General features: G+C 34.9%; 1 long non-coding RNA gene across 1 annotated transcript; it reads left to right on the top strand.

Moving 5' to 3' along the window:
- The first annotated feature begins 3,138 nt into the window (after window positions 1–3,138).
- LOC137253838 (uncharacterized) lies at window positions 3,139–8,171 on the top strand. The gene is made up of 6 exons (XR_010953898.1): window positions 3,139–3,410; window positions 5,268–5,359; window positions 5,416–5,472; window positions 6,110–6,291; window positions 6,552–6,680; window positions 7,200–8,171. It is a non-coding gene; the product is annotated as an uncharacterized lncRNA (long non-coding RNA).
- The last annotated feature ends 2,168 nt before the right edge of the window (window positions 8,172–10,339 follow it).

Consider the following 10,339-nt stretch of genomic DNA (forward strand, 5'->3'; position numbering starts at 1 on the left):
GGGCGCATCCCTTGAAGCTTTCTCCGCAGACGTCCCAATAAGACTGGGCGAAATTAAGCGTGGTCGAGAGGTGCACATGATCGACCAAGCAGGAAAGGTGTGGGTTGAAGCGCGGGGCTGTAAAGTGTCGAAGATTATGTGTAGGTCTTACAATCTTAGACTAACAAAGTTGCCTCTATCATTAAAAAGAGGGGACTGTAGACTCATGATGGGTATTTTGACTGGACACTGCCTTCTGGCTTCACATGCCTTTAAATTAGGCTTGGTCAGTGATAGCAGATGTAGGAAGTGCGGGCTGGAGGAGAAAAGGATCGAGCACGTTCTGTGCTCGTGCCGTGCGCTTGCCAGGCTAAGACTCCAGCTATTAGGAGTGATACAGCTGTCAGATCCAGAAGCAGCAAGTGGCTTAAGTCCTAGGAAGCTTCTAGTATTTGCCAAGAGGACGGAGTTATTTTATAACATAGGTCCTGGTTTTTGATAGGGTTTTTCAGTTTGGTCGTTAAAACAAACTTCTGGTAACACTACGGACTTATTCAGTCTATGTGAGGTCCTCATGGACCGGCCAGTTCAACCTAACCTAATACTAGATCGATTTTTACCGCGTTGGCGGTTAAGGCGACTCCAGATGCCAGGGCAGACATCCCGAAGGGCCTGGTACATCAGAGAGGTGATTGTTGTGCTGACAGAAACGTTATCTGCATATGCCTTAAGTTTGACTGGTTCTCGGTCGAACCGCCTAAGCAATTGCTTTATAACCGGTGTCCACAGTAGGGGTTATAGAACCCCACCCTGCCACGTTCCCCTGTTTACAGATATTGTTGGCTTGTCAGGTTCAGCCAATCGCAGCCTCTTGCCTCTCGGCGCTTTTTCCTCTTCCACGCGGTTGCAAAATGGAGGGTTGCTCGCTCTCATCGTCGGTTGGGCCAACCACTGGACCTAAGCGCTGCGTAAAGTTTTATGCTGCTCAATATTTTGAGAGGGTTTTCTTAACCTCCCTATCACGATTTTCCCGTTCTAACCTTAGTTCTTTGTTCAGGCTAGTAGACCGCTCCTTTACCGAGCGCACTGCCTGCAAACTATCATCCCTATCCGCGTCCGATTCAGCCCTGATAGCGATTTCCTCTTCCCGGACTTGCGACGCCATCGCCTTTCCTTCCCATCCTTACCTTGTTTTAAAGTTTTTGAGTTCATCTTGGTCACTTGTCCGACAAGGGGTATAAAAAGCCGTCATTACTTCCCGAGGCGGCCCGGTGTCGGAAACTCTCCGTTCAAATACAGCCGAAAATACCCCCTGGCTGCAAATCATCCAATAGGCACGGTCCGCAAAACGCTCTGAATTATGAGGTTGGCAGTTCTTGGTCACCGACATCCCACCTCCCTCCTATAACGCTAAACGACGTAGATGCAGGCTCTACACCGCTCAGCCTCATAGTCAGGCGCTATGGATATCAGCTACGCTCTCACGCCAACGGCAAGGTGTGTGCTATAGTGAGGGTGAGGAAAAATAGATGTGTATATAAAATAAATTAAGAGAAAAATGTTTTTGAAAGTAAGTAAAAGCACAAAATATAACATTTTCAGGCTGCATTAAAATTAATTAGAAACCTTCTGAAATCAGTATTTTATTGTCATTTTCGCTTAACTATTAAAAGAAAAATTTAGTATATTAACTTATAAGTTTTCCGTTCTGGTTTTCCATTCTCGGAAGTGCCCATATGGGTATTATTTTTAATTCATTCCCATAATTAATATATTCTCTAGAATTTCAATTATGATTCTAGAAGGAAATTCATTTCCAACGATATCGAATATATAAATTTTGCCAAACAAAACATACTAACTTCCAACATGAGAGATTTCCGATGGTCCACAAATTACGCATATACTGAAATTGCATTCGAAACTTGTAGTTTTCTGTTAATGCAATAACTGATCACCTTGAGTTTGCTTTTCACAAATTCGATTATATTTCAGATGGGTTATTATACACTTCAGTCTAAGTTCTCTCTTTAATGTAGCTACAAAAACAGAGCAAAGTTTTTACCATATCCTGTGAACTTATGTACTTGACTGTAGTACATACATATATATGTATGTATATGCATATATGCATATGTAAGTAGACAGAGTAAGAAATTGGTGACTAAGCAGTAAATAGCGCTAGGGTAAACCGATTGTTGCGGTTACGGAGGTCTTCCATTCAGCATTGCAGTAGCAATTTCATTGGAATTAAAAAAACCTATACCATCTTTTATATGACCGTTTCATTATCATGAGTTCTGCCTTGAATTGCTCTATGGCGACCAATTTTCGTTACAGCTACCCGATTGTTGCTCATTTATCCTGAAGTCACGTTGCTGAAATGACGCCCGATTGTCGTGCTACTGTCTTTATATAAGACGTTAAAGGATACTAAAAAACTTTAGCCCGGAGGCAAGCTATGAAATGAAAATATTTTAATTTTCATGTTAACAAAAATCGTTTCGAAATTTTCAGAGCCATTTACATTGTCTACACTTATGCAAAGATGGCACTTTACTTATTTACGTTTACCAAACAACTTATTTATGTATATAAGGGTTACAGATTGGTTTCTACGCCCACCCGTACGACTTTTTCTGTCATCAAGTGCCCATGGACCCCTTTTCGTACACGTTAGTTATTGGAAGGCTCTTCATATGACTTTCAACTTTGAATTGTGGTACAAGTTTATATACTCTTTCCAACAAAACATACATAAATTCATACATAATATACATATGTGTCAACATATCCACATATAAACTGAATGACTTATATATACTTTCCATGCCATGCTGAAAGCATAAATACCCTGCAGAAAAAAAATGTCAATTGGCAAAATCAAGCTAACTAATAGCTGACTATTTAGCGGGATTCCGAAAATTTACTCACTTTTAGTGGATTAAAAGAAATCAGCTAGTAACTGGTTTCAAAATCATGCAATGGTGGCCTATCAACGACCTGTACCTGTTATATTGATAGATTGAAATGGAAATAATTCTAAGTAAATAAATTATTATTCAATGCATATAATCAAAATGTAAAATATTTATTACATTTTCACGACAGATTTCAAAGACTTTTATAAAATTTTTCAGATATTATAAATTGCTGAAAATAGTGACCTTCTAAATAACTACTTTGTGTTAATTGGGAAAAAATATCAAATCTAAATCAAACGCAATTACGTTAACTACAAAGTCGTTGAATAGTCGTGCAGAGAAATCCACCACTCCGCTCTCACCACGAAATTCATTTGTGCTTGGGTTGTTTTGACATTCGAATATCAGCTGTTTGTCAAATGCCAAATTTAAAAGTAAACGAAAAGTTTCAAGCTGCGGTCGTGGAAATTTGTGCAAATCGTGAACTAAAGTGAATATTTTGTTAAGGTAATAGAAAATAATGTACAAAAAAGGTGCAAGTGGAAGAAATCAGCGTAGGTTGATTAAAAAACAAAAAGAAGTGTATTTAAATCGACTGCGAAATATTAGTGATAATGTGCAAGAATCAGTGACAGCTTCTGTTGCATTTAGCGCTCCGGAGGTCGTGTCTAACCTCAATGTGCAACACCATGAGCAGAAAAAAAACATTTAGGGAAAAAATAAAAGAATGGTACTTCGATAGCACAATTTCCCGAAAATCTTTTGAAGCACTTCTTCTAATTTTAAATGAAGAAAATTTAGATATCCCTCTCAGCGCTTCTGCATTTGAAGATGCTACTCGAAAAGCCGTAATCAGAAACGTCCATCCTGGTTTTTACGCTCACTTCGGGCTTGAACAGCAATTTAATAAGGCTTTAGATATTATTTCTCAGTGCGATGAGCTAATTATTGATATAAATGTGGATGGTCTTCCACTTTACCGAAGTTCAAGAACACAATTATGGCCAGTTTTAGTGAAAATCGTTAACATAGATAACTTTTCAGTTTTCCCTGTTGGCGTTTATCTGGGGAAAACTAAACCAGGATGTGTTGAAAGTTATTTGAGTGAAGCAATAAGCGAACTAAAAAAACTGGCCGAAAATGGTTTGTTTATTCGAAATAAGCTGATTAAAATAAAAGTAAGGGCAATAGTCTGCGATGCGCCAGCGCGAGCATTTGTTTGTGGTATACCAGGTCACACTGCTGCACATGGCTGTTCCAACTGTATCCAAGTTGCAGGAAAAATAGATGGTGTATTAACATACTCCACTCAATGTGAATAGCTTGTTACTGGCACAGATTTCGAGTGCAGGAGATATCGTAACTATCACAAACCATGTTTTCAAATACGTAAAACTCCTTTCGAGCATTTAAATATTGATATGATTCAACAAGTACCACTGGACCCCATGCATCTGTTAGATTTGGGGGTGATGAGGAAGATCTTATTGAGATTAGATGGTAGCAAAACTGAACCTGCTTTCAAACTAAGTACTGCCCATAAAGATGACATTTCAAAACATTTACAGTCCCTCACTTCATATATTCCAAAAGAGTTTGTCCGAAAACCACGGGCATTTGATGAGCTTATTCATTGGAAAGCCACTGAGTTCAGACAATTTCTTTTGTATTCTGCAATTTTGGTTTAAAAGACAAAGTTGGGCATGACTTTTACCATATATTTCTTTTACTATATACTGCTTGTCGCCTGCTTTCCTGTCCGAAAACATGTAGATCCAACGTTTCAGAAGCACACTCTTTCGTGCAACTTTTTGTTCAAAAGTTTCCAGTAATTTTTGGAAAAAACAGTGTATCATACAACGTTTACGGGTTGCTTCATTTGAGTGAAAGTGTCAAACAGTTTGGGTCATTATATAGCTTTTCAGGGTATGACTTTGAAAGCTATTTGCATAAGTTAAAAAATACGTTAAGAAGCCCAATCATGTTCTGCAGCAGATTTTTAAGAAAGTCCAAAATGAAGTCATATACCAGCCAGAAAAAATACCTGAACTAAAAGAAATAAATGGAGAAATAAAAAGTTTTCATTCGCGGTTCTATCTAAGTACAAATATGTCAGATAGCTTTTGTTGCCTTAAAAATAATGTACCTGCAAAAATAGTAGGGTTCGAAAAAGATACAGATCTTAAAATTTTGGTAAGAAAACTTATAAACGTGAGAAGCTTTTTTACGAACCCAGTCGATTCTTTCTTGAGTTTGGGTATTTGCCTTGCTGATTATGAAACTTGCAACCAATAGATAAGTTTAGCATAGATCACGTTGAAAATAAATTTGTATGTTTGCCTTATAACAATGGATTTCTTTTAGTGCCGGTATTGCATACATCAAACCATGAGTAAGAAAATGAAAGTAGCTCAATTTAGTACGACAGTGGGTGAAAATTTGCCATCGAAAGATATGTATATTTAATGTAAATTTGATCTTAAATTTCAAATTAATCGTTTGTTATTTTCAGAGTCAAATCCATGCAAAAACTGTATAAATCTGCAAAAAGATGTAAAAGATCTAAAAGGTAAATTGTCATAAAACCTGGTGCCGTTTTTATAAGCATATACCATGGTGGTCAGATAAAAATCAACAATTATCGCCTAATCTGTGCTCATAAAAGTGATAGTTAAATACTTTAGACAAACCTCACAGAAATTAAACTTTACATACTACACTTTTTTTCTCGAACTTGTTTCCGGTTTTCTTGTAAATATATACAACATTTCTTGAATGCGTTGAATTTTTGTGAGTCTTGTATAAAGTACCTAGCTTGATTTTTGGGTTGATGGACAGGGAAAGTTAAATATAGTTAAAAATGAGAGTATACTATTTATCTGACTACCACTCCGTGAATATTTATTTTAATTTTCCACTATTTATTTTACTCTATTTAACCCTTTTATAAAAAAAGGCGAGCATGAAGAAGGGGGTATGTCCCACATTGAGTGATTTTGTATTGTTTTACATTGGTGGATAGCTTTTATGCAATTAACGATTCCTGACCCGTAAAATAGTTGTTTTCATTAAAAATTTTAGAAAATATCTACTCAAATTGCGACATACCCCCTTCTTCCATGCACGTCTTCAAATTATTTAGTTTGACTTCATTTCCTCAAATTAAATTTATGTTGTTTTATTGTGTCGTTTTTTTTAATGCTTAGTAATTGTGAAAAATCAGAACAAAATAATTATGGAAACGTTGGCAGCTCACAACGTCTTATTAAAACAACTTATACACCAAGACAAAATATCAGATGATTTGTTGAAGAATTTCCCACTAATGTCATTGGAGGAGGTTGAAAAAGTGGAAAATGAGATATGCAGCGAAAATAGACTCACTTATGTAAGAATATACATATATAGTAATCATAGATAAGCAGGCTGCATTAAAAAAGAAGTTCCACTAAATCAAGTTTTAATGGCTAGTTAAGTCCATTTCCATTACTACTCAGGATTTTAATTTGAATGGAAATTTGCAACAGTACATTAAAGTTTTGATTTAGTGGAATTTTACCATTAAAACTTGAAACTGCTCATCAATGGTAATAATGACTATATTTTGAAATTGCAATAATTAACTTTTTTACTTTGTTTATTTAATAGATCAAAGCATAAAAACTTTAATGAGAGGAAAACTGACGAAAACATTGGATAACGTTATATCAACAAACGTTATTCTGTCCATAAAAAAGGGGCTCAAAAAATATCGACGGTTCTTTGACATTTTGTTAGGTATGCGTATACATACATCAAACCTGTTAAACAATATGAGTGTCTAGCGAATTTTCCAAGGAGTGAAACTGAAACCAGAACCGTAATCTTAGATATCTGAACCTTTTTTTTAAATCGAAACAGGGGCCAGTTCGTGTTCTAGGAAGTGATAAAATGTAAAAAATATTCATACAAAATGAACGAAAAAATTTCAAATACATGCAAATTTTTTATCACTTCATAGAACGAAGATTTCCCCAGGAACGTTGTTTTAAATCGATTTCACTCATGTCCCCTTTAAGCAACTATTTGAAAAAAACTCATATAAGGTGGCTCTCAGCTTAATTGATAAAATGCCCTAATGCTCTTGACTTTGAAACACCTTTGAAATTTTTTAATGTGGCTTCTGTTAGGAAATTTGCAATATTTTAAATGAAAATGATCAATAAAGTTGTGAGCCACTGCATACGAGCTTTTTTTTTTAATTCCACGGATATGTACATTTATCTTATTTTCTTTCTTTTCATGTGACATAAACAGAAGCAATTGATGGTCCTGATCCTATGAATGTGCTCCGTAACGCATTAGCTGTCATTAAAAAAAGATATTTCCACAAAGCAAGTATTCAACGAACAGCTGCTCAGAAAAACCTGCCAACAACTGCCAACTAGTATTTTTTCTTTATTTGTTCTGAAAAAGAGGCTAAGCATATCAATTTTTTTGCTGAAATATTATTATTAATATTATAACCCCAGGTATTAATATAGGTTCTAAGTTGAAAATGAATTGCATTTATTTAACAAATACTATGTCAACTTATGTACCTAAAGGAAAAATTAAATAATATTTGTAAAATAGAATGTAAGCTTGTTAGTACTTCTTTATTCGCAGCTTGTGGCAATAAGAAGCACATTTTGAAACTACGAAGAAAGATGGTCTATTCACGGTTCGTCAAAAACACGAAATTAAGAAACTAATTTTTTCTTGAATGCTGCAGTCTGGGATGCCAGGATCTCGGACCAGTTTAATTTAAAATCGCAAACATCCCCCTCCAGTCAAAACATCAAAAACCGCCAAAATGTGAAAAGGTCAGTGTATATGATAAGAGAACCCGGCAAACTTAAGCACATGTCCCACATCCACTAGCTCCCTTAACAAGGAGTCATTGGATGTCGGATGTGTGCTAAATTTTGCCGGATTTTGACGTTTTGGATGAAAGGGAGAATGATTTGATTTTAAATTCAACTGGTTGGAGATCCAGCATCCGAGACTAACACATTTATCGTGTTTCTTGCAAACTGAATCATGTAACAATTTAAGTTACTCCACATTTACTTTGGACTTTAAATAATTCAAATGGAACATTTTTTTGATTTATGTACCTTAAGGCCCACTTGCTCAACTGCAAGTTAAATTTTCAAATTTGAAAATTTGTCAAAAATGTATGAGTTTAACCCCTCATTTGACATTAACTCTAGAGTTAAAAATTTAAATTTACATCGAGCAAGTGGACCTAAGGCAATCAATGTTATAACACATTAATTTGCTTTTGAAATTTTATTTTAAATAATTCTATACGAACTTATCTACCAAATGGAAAATTGAATTAAAAAAATTAAAGTTTCAATTTACTCAAATAATATAAGCATATCTCCCAAAGGGAAATTGAATTGAATTTATTTAATAAAGTGTATTTTAAAGACTGAAAACTAGTATTTTGTAACGTGTACTAAACCAAATTTAAATGAGCAACACGTAAGTATTTAGTTTCCAGTGAAAGGAAGCTAGCTTTAAACCGCCTATTTAATTTCCAGATACTAATAAGGTGATAAGAAGTTAAGTACCAGCTAGTTTTCTTATAGCCATTATTATTTGGGTAAAAAACCACAGTTTTAAGTAAGCAACATGTAAGTATTTAGTTTCTAGTAAAAGAAAGCTAGCGTTAAACCGGTCAAATGTAGACATGATTATCATGTGGTTAAAGGTAGTTTGATAATATCTAGTCTACAGGTCATGCAGAGGTAGTGATAACTGACCCGTTTTTGGCCATCGCGTCGTAAAAATAGTTAATCCCAATCTATTAGAATATACAAAAAGTAGTCAGCACTAGGCTCTACCGACACCAATTAAAAGTGACTTATAAAGTAGCTTCATTTCCTGCAGGGTAAGTATTGGCAAATAACAACAAATATATACACATTTACTTATCCAAATATGAATGCCAAAAGTCGTGAATGAGAGGATGCTTCAAATTTCTATAAAGAGTAAAAAGAAACTTTGTAATGTAAGCAGTGCACGCACTTTACCACTTTATTGGTAGATCTACCAACTTTTTGACCCATTTTCATTTTCTCCCACTTCTACCACCAAAGCCCAAAAATCTACCAACATTACAATATATTCGCATTGAAACCAATTACTGCGATCATTAAGTATCTTAAGATCTATGTGCCGAGCATACCCAAAAAACATTAAGATGTGACACTAACCAAACTAACCAATTTTGAAAATTTGTGCACAAATTCAAACAAGAAATAAATTTGCTTAAGATTTTTAAGAATTAATAAGCTTAACACCGGCAAATAATAATTGTTATTTAATTATTATTTTGGTTTTATTGGGAAAAACTGAAAAGAAGGAAACATTTACTGACATATTGCGATGGTACCATTTCGAAAACCGCCACGTCATCATCGTCAGGCAATTTCGTAATGTTTATTTATTTCAACAGGTTTCACCGGGGATCGAACCGCGGTCGAAATGGTACCATCGCAATATGCCAGTAAATGTTTCCTTCTTTTCAGTTAAACCTTAAGTAAAATTGAACACACCATTAAACATACAAACATATAGAAATAAATTTGTTTATGAAAAAAATGTAGTAAATGACCACGCAAATATTTTCCTGCGCTATTTTCATCAGTTTTTTGTGAATAATTTTCAACGAAAATAAAAAATTATTTATTTTGCCGGCTTTAGGTCAATGTTAAATAAAACACATATGGTTTTGTTCATCACCAATATATTTCGGCTACACACCGGTAACCGTCTTCAGGGCAGAATTTATTTTACACGTCTGCACTCCACGTCACGCAGTGCAGCCGAAATATATTGGTGATAAACAAAACCATATGTGTTTTATTTAACATTGACCTAAAGCCGGCAAAATAAATAATTGTTTAAATCAAAAAGGTCGCTAAATACATTAAGAAAATAAAAAAGTTTTAAGTAAACTATAACATGCTGAAGTCGGTTATTTTGTGGCAGTATTTTTGGTACATTGGAAAATTGTTGTTGTATTTAGACGTTTCGGTAAATTTTCGTCAGTATTTCAAGCTCGAATGCTATGTGTATAAAAGCTATGTGTATAAAAATTTACAGGTTTTCTTAAAAGTGTTATTTCCGTGAAATGTGCTTTATTTGTTTTACAATAAATTATCAATTGTTTTGTTCAAATGTAAACTGTAGCTATTGTTTTCTTGGAAAAAAATCTACCAACTTCTACCATTATTTTCATTTTTCGTCTACCAATGTTCTCTTTTTAAAAGTCCGCGCACTGTAAGCCATTGGTATTAGAGCACACTAAGTTTGGCACAGTTCATGGTGAATTAACAATAGCCGTGTTTTTTAACACGCGCGTATACGTTTCGTTTGCGCGTGTTAAAAAACGCCTATCTTCG

Source organism: Eurosta solidaginis, chromosome 5, assembly GCF_040869045.1.
Source record: "Eurosta solidaginis isolate ZX-2024a chromosome 5, ASM4086904v1, whole genome shotgun sequence".
In the NCBI taxonomy this organism is placed as follows: domain Eukaryota; kingdom Metazoa; phylum Arthropoda; class Insecta; order Diptera; family Tephritidae; genus Eurosta; species Eurosta solidaginis.